At 48.0% G+C, this 15,990-nt stretch overlaps 1 protein-coding gene and 1 long non-coding RNA gene across 3 annotated transcripts in view; both read right to left on the bottom strand.

Annotated features, from left to right (window-relative positions):
• Positions 1 to 15,990, bottom strand: part of LOC116989957 — a 551,502-nt gene that overhangs the window by 290,232 nt on the left and 245,280 nt on the right. The gene's annotated exons all lie outside the window — the stretch shown is intronic.
• Positions 1 to 15,990, bottom strand: part of LOC116989872 — a 55,746-nt gene that overhangs the window by 32,293 nt on the left and 7,463 nt on the right. Inside the window, exon 1 of one of the 2 annotated variants that reach the window (XR_004416348.1) lies at positions 3,897 to 3,954. The exons of the other annotated variant lie outside the window; for it this stretch is intronic. This is a non-coding gene — a long non-coding RNA (uncharacterized LOC116989872). Of the gene's footprint in view, positions 1 to 3,896; positions 3,955 to 15,990 lie in introns of those variants that run through there. 2 annotated transcript variants of the gene reach the window in all.

Consider the following 15,990-nt stretch of genomic DNA (forward strand, 5'->3'; position numbering starts at 1 on the left):
AGGGTGGGAAGACGTGTAGTCCAGATAGCCATGTGAGTCAGTGGGTTTGTAATGTATGTCGGTCAGGAGTCTGTCCCCTGCGATGGAGATGGTGAGGTCAAGGAATGGTAGGGAAGTGTCGGAAATATTCCAGGTGTATTGGAGTGCCGGATGGAAGTTGGTGGTGAAGTGGATGAAGTCAGTCAGTTGTGTGTGGGTGCAGGAGGTGGCACCAAAGCAGTCGTCAATGTAGCGGAGGTAGAGGTCGGGGATGGGGCCCTGGTACGTCTCGAACAACGATTGTTCAACGTACCCGACAAAGAGGCAGGCGTAGCTGGGGCCCGTGCGTGTGCCCATTGCTACGCCTTGTGTTTGGAGGAAATGGGAGGAGTCAATGTAAAGTTATTGAGGGTGAGGACTCAATTCTCCCAATTTGGCTAGCCCGTGCTGTCTCCTCCCCTTCCTTAACCCTCTAGCTGTCTCCTCCCACCCTCCCATCCGCCCGCCCTCGGGCTCCTCCTCCTCCTCCCTTTTTCCTTCTTTCTTTCCCCACCCCCCATCAGTCTGAAGAAGGGTTTCGGCCCGAAACGTCGCCTATTTCCTTCGCTCCATAGATGCTGCTGCACCCGCTGAGTTTCCACAGCAATTTTGTGTACCTGAGGTAATCTTACTTCTAGGTCCCTACCTGGTCGGTGAGGCAGCTTTTTCTCCGGGCTGCCTGCCTACCAGCGGCGTTTCCTGGCGGGGACCGCCCAGCACCTCGGCTTCGTTGGCGGCACAGCGCTGGAGGGCTATCGTGGAGCGGAGCGGGCGATGCCTTGCCTGGGTCGCCGCGCTGGATCGACGCGGTGGAGCTCCGGTGAGCTGTGCATCACCTCCGGGCTGCGGGTCTGCGGAGCGGAGCGGGCGGCGCCGACTTTAACATCGGGAGCCTGGGAGCTCCAACCCGGTGCGTCCCTGTCGGCTTCGGAAGCCGACAATCCACTGCTAGGAAGCGGCCATTCCAGGTGGCCCAGCCGCAGTGAGGACTCTCCCGACGCCGGGGCAAGACCACCCGGCCAGAACGGCCAGGAATATCGGGCTTCCGTAGAGGCACCAGCGGTGGCCTTAATAGGCCTGACTTTTAGGAGAACTGGGGATGGGGACTGGACTTTGTGCCTACCCCCACAGTGGTAACCATTGTGGGGGGATGATTTTTCTGTATGTAATTACTATGTTAGTCTGTGTCCAAGATGGCTGTCGGAAGGGAGAGTGGACGCTGGCGCGCTTTAGCTGCCGCTGCTCTCTCTTCACATTGTGTTTTTTGATTTTGTGTCTTTGGAGCGATTTCTATCTTTAATTTGTGTATTGATGATGTCCTTATTATTTATTTTTCTCCGACTATATGTTTTTTTCTCTTCTGTTAATCTTTGTAAGGTGTCCTTGAGATTTGAAAGGCGCCCGAAAATAAAATGTATTATTATTATTATTATTATTATCTACGCATAATTGAAGGATTCCAGAAACAAGAACAATGCAAAAGGTATAAGTTTACCTTGCTTGATGCCATCAGGTGTTTCTGCCAATACCGTGTTGTACAAAAAAGGATTATCAAATTTTTCAATCAGCAAGTTAACATCTACCACCGACAGTGGTTTGGCTTTATTACGAACCCTGCAAATATTTAACAGCAGGATATCATCTGAGCAATAGAAATATATTCAGCAAAACCTTACAATGCTTCAGTCAAGACAATTTCCTACCTTTGCTTGCGACCAGCTTCCTCCTGAAATAAATAAAACAAAAATCTCAATTGACTGAGGGACCAAATTTCTACAACCCTCTGATAATTCCCATTTCCCAACTCTTATTGCCGCTGCCATGCAGACAGAAAGCGGATATTGCCGCAGAGATGTAGAACGATGGGGGAAAGCACAAGGAATGTTCATGGGAATGACGTCATAACTGAGAGGATGGAACTCAATGCAAAGATAGACACAAAAAGCTGGAGTAACTCAGCGGGACAGGCAGCATCTCTGGAGAGAAGGAATGGGGGACGTTTCGGGTCAAGACCCTTCTTCAGACTTCGGGTCTCAACCTGAAACGTCACCCATTCCTTCTCCCCAGAGAGGCTGCCTGTCCCGCTGAGTTACTCCAGCTTTTTGTGTCTATCTTTGGTTTAAACCAGCATCTGCAGTTCCCTCTTGCACATAACTCAATGCAAAGACTGGGCAGGTCATGGGGTTTTATCTGGAGAACATGTCAGGAATGATGAGATAGATTTAAAATTATCAGTGGATTTTAATGGGTGGGGGTGAAATAATATCTCTACTTGTGGGTAAACCAAAAATCAAAGCTGGAATGTAACATGGTATTCAACAAGTACTGAAAAGAATGCAGTGTTGGGAACATGGACCTCACTTACATTGGAGGGACTGAAGCCAACAGCTGAGATAAATTTAAGGACAAGCGGGATAAACACGTGACATCCTGGAATTTGGGGTATTGTTACCGGGTGTGGAGAATAGATAGGAGGGATGATGAGTGGAGCAGAAAACTTGACTGGATAGGATGGGCCAAATAGCCTGTCTATGATGTAGAATGGGATGTCATTCTATGGTGAAACAAGATGGACAAAACAAACAGAGCAAATTCCCCCAAGGTGACCACCCACTGCTGATGGGAACCGGATATCGATGATCCATCTGATGTGTGCGCCACATTCTAGATTTCAATGTTAATCCCCACAATGTGGTCATGGCTAATCTAGCCCAGGACTCAACTCCTCCTCTTTGCCTCATTTCCATCGATTACAATTCCCCACATTTTTTTAAATGTATTCTCCCCTGGTTTAAAATATGTCTAACATGTAAAACCTCTCAGAGTCTCTTGGTTGGAGACTCCCAGATATTCACCGCCCTCTGTCCATTCGTGGTCCCTGGGATCAGATATAGGATCACCTGTTATTGTTCTAACCTCCACATAATATAAACACCTCTCTACATTCCGGCCAGACAGTCCTGAGATCCCACAGATTCAGCGGGAGGCCAATTAGTTTCTGAACAACAACAACTGGAACAGAGGGAACATTTACTCAGTTCCGAATTACTGGTAAATACAGCATTTATTTCTGAAATGTCACCCATCATTTTGTGACTGCACTTTCACTTCACCAAACTGTAGTGTAACCCCTCACCTTCAGAAACACCACACTGTCTTCTTGATCCATCCGTTGCTGCAACTTTAAGAGTTTCTCCTGAATGGAACTTAAATTCCCTTGAATCTTTCCAAGATTTTTCTCCATTGTATTCAGAATCTTCTTCTCTTCCTCCCGGATATCTGCCAGTGTGTGCTGCTCTTTCTCAGTGAGAATCTGGTGCAGTTCAGCATACTGGGATGTGATCTTGGACTGAAGGTTGTGTGACTGTTCCTGTGAAATAAAAGGTGAAGATCAACATATAATGTCACTGATTGTGTTTCCTCACGATTTTAACAGTGACATTTGGCCTCTACCTGTTTTATTTGCTTTGGCAATTCAATAGTTTGTCTAATGTAGACAAAAATGCTGGAGGAATGTACAACAGTGAGAAGGCGTGAACCACACGGGCAGCACCCGAGGTCAGGATCGAACCCGCTCACCAGAACTAGGAGACAGCAGCACTACTTGTGTCACTGCGCTGCCCTATTATTACACGCATCACGTGGATCAAAGCTACACAAGTTCAGGAAATCGAAACTGGAAAGCCTCACCAGAACTCCAGAAATCTTCTGTTTCTGTTGCTGCTCCATTCGCTGGATCCCTGATTTCTTTTTTGTAAGAGACTGGATGGATGATTTCGTCTGATCCTGGGATTGTGATTGGAAACCAGAGAATAAAAGTGTTAGACAATAAAAAAAGGAATTAAACAATGATGCGATCAAAACCGGTTTGCTTTTACCTTGTAGATTTCAACAGCTTCTTTAACCGGCATGAAGCTGTGAGACTTGTGTTCCCGCCCAGCTGCACAAATCAGGCAGATCAGCTTCTTGTCAGTTTCACAAAACAGCTTCAGTTCTTCCTGATGTTCCTCGCACTGAAGTTTACTTTCCTTCTCTGTCCGATTCAGGCTAAGTTTTTGAGCTTTCTCAGACAGTCTCGCCAAGGCCCGACTCACCCTGAGGGTGCGGTCTGTAAACTCCTCTCTACATTCCGGGCAGGAGTTTCTCCCCTCCCTGTCCCAACTCTGTGTGATACAGGAGCGGCAGAAGTAGTGCCCACACTCCAGTGACACCGGATCGGTGAAGAAATCCAGGCAGATGGGACAAACTACCTCCTCGGTTAAACTGTCGACCTGGTCTTTCGAAGCCATTTTAACATTTGATTTTAACCATCCACTTCCTGGTTCAAAACGCATTCCCATTCGCTGAAACTGCTGACGCCCTGCAGTAATTAATTGGAGCTCCGGAGGCTGAAGTGCATGGGATCAAGAGGTGAATGGTTTGGCTAGTTTTCCACTGCGAGCGCTGCTGTCTCGTGGAATGAATGTTATTTGGCTGCAAGTGTTGAGTGTTCAGTGTCCTGGCCGCTCCCAACTAATCTCACATGAAGGAGGGGTCAGTTAAACATTAAACTGCATCTGCCCATTCGCCCAACCTGCCCTAGTCACCCTTCATCCTCGTAGCATCCTCCTCATAGTTCGCACTGCAACCCCGCTTTGTGTCATCTCCTCCCTTTCTCACCTCCTATCTCTCTCTCCCCTTCCCCCACTGACACATCGCCCCCATCCCTGACTCGTCCGCCCCCGCCCCTCGCCACCTCTCCCCGTCACTCACATGCTTATCCCTCCCTCTCCCCCCTTCTCCTTCCCTCTCCCCGCTTCTCCCGCCCCTCTCCCCGCTTCTCCCTCCCACTCCCCGCTTCTCTCCCACTAGGGACAATTTGTACATTCACCAAGCCAATTATCCTACAAACCTGCTCATCTTTGGAGTGGGAGGAAAAAGAAGATCCCGGAGAAAACCCACGCAGGTCAGGGGGAGAACGTGCAATCTCCGTACAGACAGCACCGGTAGTCGGGATCGAACCCAGGTCTCCGGCGCTGTGAGGCAGCAACTCTACCGCTGCGCCACCGTGACCGATTTGTGGAATGCTCTGCCTCAGATGGCAGTGGAGGCCGATTCACTGGATGCGTTCAAAAGGGAGTTAGATGGAACCCATAGTGCTGCTGGAATCAAGGGGTATGGGGAGAAGGCAGGAACGGGGAACTGATTGTGGATGATCAGCCATGATCACATGGAATGGCGGTCCTGGCTCGAAGGGCCGAATGGCCTCCTCCTGCACCTATTGTCTATTTATCGATGTATCCCATCTTGTCCCCCTCCCCTAAACCTCTCCAATTCTCCCTCCCCTCCTTTCTCACATCTCCTCCCCCCACCCCTCCTCCCCTCTCCGCTTCCCCACCCTCCTCCCTTCCCACCCCTCAGCCATCCCCCCTCCCCTTCCCCATCCCCTCCGTCCCCTTTCCCTTCTCCTCCCCCCCTCACGGCGCTCCCATTGTCCTGCCCTCCGCACGTGACAAGGGCCCCGCCCCGAGCCTCATCCCGGCTGCAAAGATTGGCAACTCTGTAAAGCTTTGGTCATGGGGGTGACACAAGTTACAGAAGTGAAGATCCAGGAAGTTATCCACAGTGACATTCAACAAAACTGTTGTGTTTATTTCTAAATCATTCTGTTCAGTCAAAAGGGACAGACAGACAGCAGTGTTTAAACGTGTTCATTCATTAATTTAAAAATCTCCTGGGAACCCTTGACTTGGTCACCCAACCTAAGCTGGGACCGACAGTGGGAGCTTCACATGTTTCAGTGTCCCATCTACAAAGACTACAGTACTCACTTTGTCCAACTCATTGGTGAGGCTGCACTCGAGAATACTATGTGTAAAAGGACACAAATTGCTGGGGTAACTCAGTGGGTCATAAGTGATAGGAGCAGAATTAAGTCAGAGGTCCCATCGTCTACTCCGCCATTCATTCATGGCTGATCTATCTCGCCCTCCTAACCCCATTCTCCTGCCTCCCCCCGATAAACTCTGATACCCGTACTAATCAATCTATCTATTTCTGCTTGAAATATATCCACTGACTTGGCCTCCACAGCCTTCTGTGGCAAAGAAATCCACAGACTCACTACACTCTGAGTAAAGACATTCCCTCTCATCTCCTTCCTAAAAGAACGTTCTTTAATTCTGAGGCTATGATCTCTAGACCTAGACTCTCCCACTGGTAGAAACATCCTCTCCACTCTATCCAGGCCTTTCATTATCCAGTACATTTTGATGAGATCTCCCCGCATTCTTCTAAACTCCAGCGAGCACAGGCCCAGTGCAGTCAAACGCTCATCATGCAGCGTCTCCGGAGAACATGGAGAGGTGACGTTTCGGGTCGAGACTCTTCACTCAATCCGAAATGTTACCTATTGAGGTTCTCCGGCGATGCTGCCTATTCAATTATTCAAATATTCCTTACACCAAGTAAGCCTGATGCACCAATTAAGCCATACAGTGTAGAAACAGGCCCTACAGCCCAACTTGCCCATTTCAACCAACATGCCCCGTCTACACTAGTCCCACCTGCCCCACATTTGGCCCATAACCCTCTAAACCGTTCCTGTCCATGAACCTGTCCAAGTCAGTCAGTCAATCAATTTTATTTGTATAGCACATTTAAAAACATCTCACGTTGACCAAAGTGCTTTACATCAGTGCAGGTACTAACGTGCTACATACAATGGTAGACAGATCGAACAATACATACATAAACTGTTTACAGTGCTCCCTCAGAGGATCTCAAGAAACGCTTGGGAGTAGAAATAGGTTTTGGGCCTCGACTTAAAGCAGTCGATGGAGCGGGCAGTTCTGATGAGGAGAGGGATGCTGTTCCACAGTCTAGGTGCTGCAACCGCAAACGCGCGGTCGCCCCTGAGCTTAAACCTGGACCGCGGGATAGTCAGTAGCCCCAAGTCGGCCGGCCTGAGGGACCTGGAGGTAGAATGGTGGGTTAGAAGATTTTTGATATGGGGTGGGGGGGGGGGGGGGGGGGGGGGGGACAAGCCCGTTAAGGGCTTTGTATACATACAGGAGGAGCTTGAAGTTGATTCTGTACCGTACTGAGAGCCAGTGGAGAGAGGCCAGAATCGGGGTGATGTGGCCCTTTTACGGGCAACTGTCAAAAGTCTCGCTGCGGTGTTTTGGACCAATTGCAGGCGGGACAGGGATGATTGGCTGATGCCAGTGTATAGGGAGTTGCAGTAATCAAGGCGGGAGGAGATGAATGCTTGGATGATCTTTTCAAAGTCGTTGAATTGGTGGAATTGTTTAATTTTAGCTATTGTGCAAAGCTGGAAGAAGCTAGCTTTTACCACAGCATTGACTTGTTTGTCAAATTTCAACGTGGAGTCAAATATCACGCCAAGGCTTTTGACGTGCGGTTTGAGTAAGGAGGTTAGGCTTCCAAGGTTGCTTGCTATCGTTTTGATGGAGTCCGAGTGGCCGAGTTGGATGACCTCAGACTTGCTCTCGTATAGTTGGAGGAAGTTCTGCGCCATCCAACACTTTATATCCTCGAGGCAGTGCATGAGGCTGAGTAGATTTGATCGGTTGTTGGGTTTCAGGGGGAGATAGAGCTGTGTGTCATCTGCATAGCAGTGGAAAGAAATGCCGTGCCTTTGAATGACTTGGTCGAGGGGGAGCATATACAGAGAGAAGAGAATGGGGCCTAGGATGGAGCCTCGTGGAACCCCGCAGAAAAGGCTAGCTGGGGAAGAGAAAGAGTTGCCTATGCTGGTTGAGAAACTCCTATCTTTGTGGTGGGAAACGAACCAGCTCAGGGCAGTGCCATCAACACCAACCCCATACCGGAGACGGTCAATTAGGATGGTGTGGTCCACTGTATCAAACGCTGCGCTGAGGTCGAGAAGGAGCAGGATTGCACAGTCGCCGGAGTCGATGGCAAGAAGCAGGTTGTTGTACCTTCAACAAGGCAGACTCTGTGCTGTGGTGGGCCCTGAAACCTGATTGGGAGCATATACAGAGAGAAGAGAATGGGAAAAATGTTCCCAGTGTTGGGAGAATCCAGAACAAGCGGCCACAGTTTAAGAATAAGGGGTAGGTCAAATAGGACTGAGATGACGGAGATCTTTTTCACCCGGAGGGTTGTGAATCTGTGGAATTCTCTGTCACAGAAGGCAGTATAGGCTAATTCACGGGGTGTATTCAAGAGAGAGTTAGATATAGCTCTCAGGGTTAACGGAATCAAGGGATATGGGGAGAAAGCAGGAACAGGGTACTGAATTTGGATGATCAGCGGTTAATATGGGCAGATACTCCTGCACCTAATTTCTATGTTTCTACGTTTGTATGGTGACATTTTGGAGAGTGAATCCATTTATCTGGGATGGAATAAGATTTTTATGAACTGGGCCAATGTGTGGATTAAAGGCTGATTTATCTAACTCGGACAAATGTGATGCAAGTTGGAAAAACTGGTCAGGGCACATTATACACATTAAAACGTTACGCCCTGTTATTTTTAGCAGACTAGAGAGCCATTGGAATGCAGACACACAGCTCCATGAAAATTGCACCAGGGATGGGCAGGGTGGTGACGAAGGCGTTTGGCACATTTGCTGGGTCCGTGAGGGTATGAAGTACTGGATTTGATACAACTGTACAAGACACTAGTAAGATGCACACCTCCAGATTCAGGGACAGTTTCTTCCCAGCTGTTCTCAGGCAACTGAATCATCCTCCCACAACCAGAGAGCTAAACTACTATCTACCTCATTGGTGGATCTGCATCACACAACAGCCTGTCTGTCTTTTCGTCTTTTTTTTGTTATTTTCAATGTTTCAAAAGTGGGTGAATCTTCTCTGGTGTATTTTATGTGGGGGGTGGGGGAGGGGTCGGGGAAAACCTATGTTCAATCTTTTACCTTGTCGGAGATGCGATTGTTTCCCGGATCATATCTCCTGTCGCTCTGCAGCCTAACATCATGGAGCTGGCGGCCTTGCTTATGATTATGATTATGATACACTGTAATGGATCGATTGTAATCATGCATTGTCTTTACGCTGACTGGAGTGCACGCAACTAAAGCTTTTCACTCTACCAGATTTTAAAACCAATGTCTAAAGTCCATACAGTTTGGGGTTTACTTCATTTAAACACTGAAAGCACTTGGCACCAAATCCGAATAAACAAATCTTATCTATTAGGTTATTGTGCATTTTACTGGTTGTGCGAATTATCCAAATTCAACAAAGGGGGGTTAATCTGTCAATGTATCAATTCGTCATGTTTAGGGGGTCTTTATCCTCAAAGAGGATCCGCTCATAGCTTCCACAAATGCTTCTTGATCAATTAAATTCTACCAGAAGTTCACTTCTCGCTCCTGCATTGAGGGTCTCTCCACTATTCCACCTCATGCATGCGCCGTATCTGCAGACTCTTGTGTCCCAGTGAATTCTGGACATCAACAACGATGAACCAAGCATTATAAATGATTACATTAAACAAATCACATGTTTGTAGAACTTCAAAATAGCAGAATATGGTTTAAAAATATGCAGCACGTCGAGAATATTAGCACACATTTCATGCATGTTCAGTTCAGTTCAGTTCGCTGCAGTGCCGCTTTCAACTGATGCCGAGCTGTTTAAATGTTTAAGAAAGAACTGCAGATGCTGGAAAATCGAAGGCAGACAAAAATGCTGGAGAAACTCAGCGGGTGAGCAGCATCTATTAAGCAAGGCAAGGCAAGGCAAAGTTATGTGTATAGCACCATTCGTGCAAACAGCAATTCAAGGTGCTTTACAGGAAAGAAAAAATAAAATAGTCAATAATTAAAAATTGCAAAATAAGCAATACGACAAATGTATGAATAATAAAACAACGTCAATGAAACAATAAAACGATTTTAAAAAGCACATAAAAGGGTTAAAATTAGGCGGTTAAGATTACCTGCATGTCGTAGGTATGTTGCAAAGCCTACCTGAAGCGTCTTTGAAAATCTGCCGCTGAGGGTGTGCGCGATTTTGGCGCCGTTTAGAGGGGGCGGGTTTAAAACGCGATTTTCTCTAAGCTGTTCAAATCGAAAATGTTCAGCCTAGTTAATTATTAACGAAAAATCGCTGAAAGACCCCGTCGCAAAAGCTATTATTAGTTTTAAAGGCCTCGTATAATAGTTATAGTAGTTTAAAAATCAATCTCTAAACCCGCGACCGCCACCAACCGCTGGGTCTCATAAAGCAAATAGCAGAAGGTGGGTTGTATATTTTTACATTAAAAAGGGCTTCTAAAGATCCCTTTATACAAAGTTTAATATTGCGAGTAGCTCATTTTGGGTCCATTATATCCCACAGTATTTTTCTGGGCATTTGAGGGCACAAATCTACCACAATGTGAACGTTCTAAACCAGCGCGTTCCACAGGATCCCACTGGAAAGCTGATTTAAATGGGCATTTATTTACAGCAATTGAACACTAAATTCCTTCCATTTGGTCTATAAATTAATGTAAATGAGATTTAAAAATCATGTTTTATTGTGAATTATTTGTGAATATTATTTGGACATTTAGGCTATTTAAAAATGTTAATCATTTATTAAGAAATGGATAGATGTTTAGATCTAGTAATTGAAGTCTGAAATTAGCTACCATTAGGTAACTAACTAATTATATGCTTTAATTTCAGGTCATCCAAGTAAGATTATTTTATATTTGTTTCAGAATGCTTCAATCTATGATAACTGAAAATTTCACTCAGTTCTCTTAATTTTTAAGAAAGTTATCGGCTTTTGACTGTTCACGATCACAGCTTTTTTGATATATCCATAGAAAATCAATAGGGAACAAGATGCTCATTTCCCAGTATGAAAATGGCCATAACTTTTTAAATACTTGAGATATGAAAGTGAATTAGGTGTCAAATTAAACTTATTGTTATGCTTTATCTGATGGGATAAATTGCAGACTTGATTTTTTAAATCTCAAAATTTTGTAACATTGCTACATGTCGGGTTATGGAATAGCTATAGTAAACAACAGTGTTTTAGGGCTGATTTAAATGCGCTTACAGTCTGTGCACACCTCAGGTGTTCAGGGAGCTTGTTCCACAGGTGTGGAGCATAAAAACCGAATGCTGCTTCAGCCTTTTTAGTTCTGACCCTGGGAACACAGAGTACACCTGTCCCTGAAGACCTGAGGAGTCTAGGCGCCTCATATACAACAAGTGGGTCAGATATGTATTTTGGACCCAGACCATTCAGTGCCTTGTAGGTCAGTAACAGAATTTTAAAATCTATCCTCTTACACACAGGGAGCCAGTGCAAAGATTTAAGGACAGGTGTAATGTGGTCCATTTTCTTGGTGTTGGTCAAGACTCTGGCAGCGGCATTTTGGATAAGCTGCAGTTGTTTAATTGATTTTTTATTGAGACCTGTAAAGATGCCATTACAATAATCTAACCTACTAAAAATATATGCATGAACAAGTTTTTCAGTGTCTTCTTTGGACAGAAATCCCTTGATTCTTGCAATATTTTTTAGATGGTAATAGGCAGATCTGGTAATGGTCTTTATATGGCTGTTAAAATTCAAATCCGAGTCCATAACTACACCAAGGTTTCTGGCTTTGTCTGTCGTTTTCAGTGCAATTGAGTCGAGTTGAGCATTCACCTCTAGCGAAGGAATAGGTAACGTTTCGGGTCGAGACCATTTTTCAGGCTGCCCCACCCGCAGAGTTTCTCCAGCATTTGTGTCTACCTCCGAGCTGTCTGAATGCTTGCGCGGCGCAGGGTCCCCACCCGTTGCTAAAAATCGATACTGCGGAATCGGCCGATATGCCCGTGGGGATGGTGAATCTGGGGCAGAGAGAATGAACAGATTGCGATGCTGGAGGCCGGCATCGACGTGGGAGCAGCCGCGGTGACTGAGACACAATCCGGCATGACGAGAGAAACGAACAGGAGAGACCTCAAGAGCTACCTGGTTGTCTAACTTGAGTAATACATGGTGCTATTAATGTGTGTGTGTGTGCGCGCGTGCGTGTGTGAGTCTCTGTGTGCGTGCGTGTGTGTGTGTGTGTTTTTGTAAACCAGCATCTGCTGTTCTACTTATTGCTAGCAAATGGAATCAGCAGTGGGGCATCGAGTGCTAGATGGGCCGAAGAGCCTGTCCCTGTTTCCCCCGTCTCTGGAGAAACACAGAGTGCTGGAGTAACTCAGCGGGTCATGCAGCATCTGTGGAGAACATGGATCGGTGACGTTTCACAGAGTGCTGGAGTAACTCAGCGGGTTAGACAGTATCTCTGGAGAACGTGGAGAGGTGACGTTTCAGTTCGAGACCCTTCATCTTCTTACAAACCAGCATCTGCAGTTCCTTCTTACAGTCTGAAGAAGGGTCTCGACCTGAAACGTCACCTATTCTTGGTTTCTTGGTCCTCCAAAATATTCCAAATGGAATTTAAACTGGAGGTGGTGAAGGGAGGGCTTAAGCCAGAAAGGGTTATTGGGAAGAAAGAGCTACTTTAAATTTAGTTGCATCTGGTTGGGTAACTATAGTTGGGTGGAGATTATTCCATGCTTTAATTGTGCGGGGGAAGAACGAATTGCTGTACACATCTGTCTTTGTAGCTGGGATCACAAATTGGATCGAATGCCCTCGTCTGCTCCTAATTGGTTTGGGTTTGGTGTAGGTCTTGTGATCCATGTCGAGCTGACCATTTAACATTTTGTAAAAACAGGTCAAACGGTGAGCTTCACGTCTGTCTTGGAGAGGGTTCCTTCCACCCCAGAGAATTCAGAAGTTTGGTGACACTCGCTTCTCTCTCATAGGTGTTAGTAACAATCGAGCTGCCTGTTCGACACGTTCGATGGAAGAAATGTTTTTATTTGTGTATGGGTCCCATGCTGCAACTGTGTAGTCCTTTCTCTCCACAGATGCTGCCTGACCCGCTGAGTTACTCCAGCACTATGTGAAGCGTCACCTGTTACCTGGCCCGCTGAGTTACTCCAGCACTTTGTGATTTTTGCTCCAGAGTCCAGCGCCTGCAGTTCCTGGTGGCTTGGTTTCCTCGGTGGAGGGTGAGGGAAGCTTCTATGTTGGACTGAGATGATCCAATATGACCCTCAGTGTGTTCTCTCAGGCTCTGGCCGTGGAGCGACACCACCACCTGCAGGTCACGGCCGGTGCTGCATGGGACAGTGGGCTCTCTCAGGCTCTGTCCGTGGAGCGACATCACGACCTGCAGGTCACGGCCGGTGCTACAGGGGACAGGATCTTGTGCAGTGTGGGTGGAGGTCTCTGTGGTTTCCCTGTTGACCTAGTCTGTGTTTGTCTCCCACAGACCCCGGTGCTGCCTCCCACCATCACCGACCAGGTGCGGCTCTGGGAACTCGAACGTGACCGGCTACAGTTCACCGAAGGCAAGTTGACCGTGTGGTGGCTGCACCGGGGAGAGGTTGGGGGGGACGGGGAGAGGGAGGGGACCGTGGGGGTCAAGGATGGGGGAGCGGGGGGCAGGAGGGTGGGGGGATGGAGAGAGGGGGATGGGGGTGGGGAGGGAGAAGGGGAGGGGTGGACGGGGAGAGGGGGGGATGGGCAGAGAGGGGGGATGGGGAGAGGGGAGGGGAAATGGGCGGAGGGGAGACGGGAGGGGGAGGAGGTGGGAGGTGGGGGGTGGGGAGTGGGGAGGGGAGGGCGGAGTGGGGGGGTGGAGACGGGAGACGGGAGGGGGAGGGGAGACGGGGGGTGTGGGTGGTGAGGGGAGACGGATGGTGAGAGGGAGTCGGGAGGAGATGGGGATGGGGAGAGAAGGGACGGGCAGAAATCAGCCTCGAGATCTCACGGTCGAGTTTAGGGTGATCTCCCCCTTCTCATTGTACCCCTCCTTACTCCCCCCACCCACTTCTCTCCCCCCCCCCCTCTCGCTCTCCCCCCACAGGTGTGCTGTACAACCAGTTCCTGTCGCAGGTGGACTTTGAGTTGCTGCGTGACTATGCGCGGGACCTGGGGGTGCTGGTGTGGGAGAATCCCCCCAAGCGGCTGATGGTGGTCACCCCCACCGGCCACCCCGACGTCAAACGCTTCTGGAAACGGCAGAAACACAACTGACCACCCGGGGAATCTCCCCACATTCTTCAGACCTGCCTCTCCCGCTGAGTTACTCCGGCACTCTGTGCCCTGTCCATGTTCCCCAGAGATGCTGCCTGGATCCTCCCCTACCCCCCACCCAGGTCACAGGGAGGATTGTTGGGGGTGGGGGGGTCACTGGGTCCAGTTCCCAGCACCCCCTCCCCAAGTTGGGCTGGGCAGCGGGAACCGTCCCACCCTCCCGACCACGCGTGATCCTGGGACCGGCGAAGATTCACCACCGACAGAGGCGGCCGCTGTTTCTGTGTGTTTTTGCATTTTCTTAATAAAAGGTGGATGAAGAGAAGTCTGTCTCAGTGCACGTTGCCAACGCCAGCCCATAGAGCAGAGAACACGTTGTAAAATAAAACTTCATTCACAGAAGTATTCACGTGTACACACCAGCGCCCAGCGTTCAACACATTCATATTATGCAGGAAGGAACCGCAGATGCTGGTTTAAACCGCAGATACACACACACACAAAATGCTGGAGTAACTCAGTGGGACAGGCAGCATCTCTGGAGAGAAGGAATAGGTGATGTTTTGGGTTGAGACCCTTCATCAGTCTGCAGTTCCTTTATATATTATGGTGAATATGTTGACATATTCTGTTGTGCTGCTGCAAGTAAGAATTTCATTGTTGTGTCTGGGACATGTGGAAATAAAGCTCTCTTGACTCTTGGACTGAAAGCATCTGTAAATGCTCGTGTCTCAGAACTGTTCTGTAGCTTTAGCATTTTGTACGTGATTATATTTTCTAGAAACACCTCCACAAGTCCCATGGCATGATTTGGCACAGAATACATAAAGAACATTGCAATAGTCTTGGCGTGGTTCAGCCTGAGCCAAAGCCCACTGTTCCAATGCACATTATAAGCAGATGGCACTGTGCTAAATATCGCAACTCTCCCTACACACAAAGAGCAATTTACAGAGGCCAATTAACCAACAAACCAGCATGTCTTTTGTATGTGGGAGAAAGCCGGAGCACCCGGAGGAAACCCACGTGGTCACGGGGAGAACGTGCAAACTCCGAACAGACAGCACCCAAGGTCAGGATCGAACCCTGGTCTCTGGCCCTGAGGAGAAAGCGGCTCTACCCGCAGCTCCACAGTACCTCAGAAATATTAACCCTTTCCAGACACTGTATACTGCCCAACCTGCTGAAGGCCCACAACGTTTTCTGCATTTTGTTGGCAGTTTATGGTCAGACTCACATTCCAATCACCCATTCAATTGGAAAAACTAAAACAAAACACAGATGCTGAAAATCCAAATGGAAACACAATTCGTCATCAGTATTAGATCTGAAATGTAAGGTCTGTTTCACCTTGCAGATGCTGCCTGACCTGCTGAGTATTTGGGGCAATTTCTGCTTTTATTCCACATTTTAAGCCATGCATTTGGTTTGGGCCGCAGGTGTGGTAACAGGTCACAAAAGTCACTTATTAAATCAGATTCCCGCTGTTTCTGCAATTGTCAAAGATAATTCTCAAAGTTACAGCTGGTCTGTGGTCGCACCACGTGGCTTTGCTGCCATCTAGTGGCCGAACCAAGAAGTGACGCAGTTAATGCGTTGAAATGAACGGATGGACAGACAGCTCTGATTTCAGTTGCTGTTTATTTCACTCTTCCCACATTTACATTCCCCCTGGTTTTATTTCCGCGCTCACTGGGGTTTCACGACGTGGAATTTGGGGACTAAATGGGAGCCGTTCAGCGCCGACCTGTTGTCCACCGGGTTTCTGCCCCACAGCCCCTGAGCCCCGCTCCTGACGCCGGTCCCGGGACCCGACCCTTTTACACACCCGGAGCGGAACCGGAGCAGATTGTCAGCCAGTTTCCAACCCCAGTCATCAAGATTACCA

This window comes from Amblyraja radiata, chromosome 30 (assembly GCF_010909765.2).
Source record: "Amblyraja radiata isolate CabotCenter1 chromosome 30, sAmbRad1.1.pri, whole genome shotgun sequence".
Classification (NCBI taxonomy): domain Eukaryota; kingdom Metazoa; phylum Chordata; class Chondrichthyes; order Rajiformes; family Rajidae; genus Amblyraja; species Amblyraja radiata.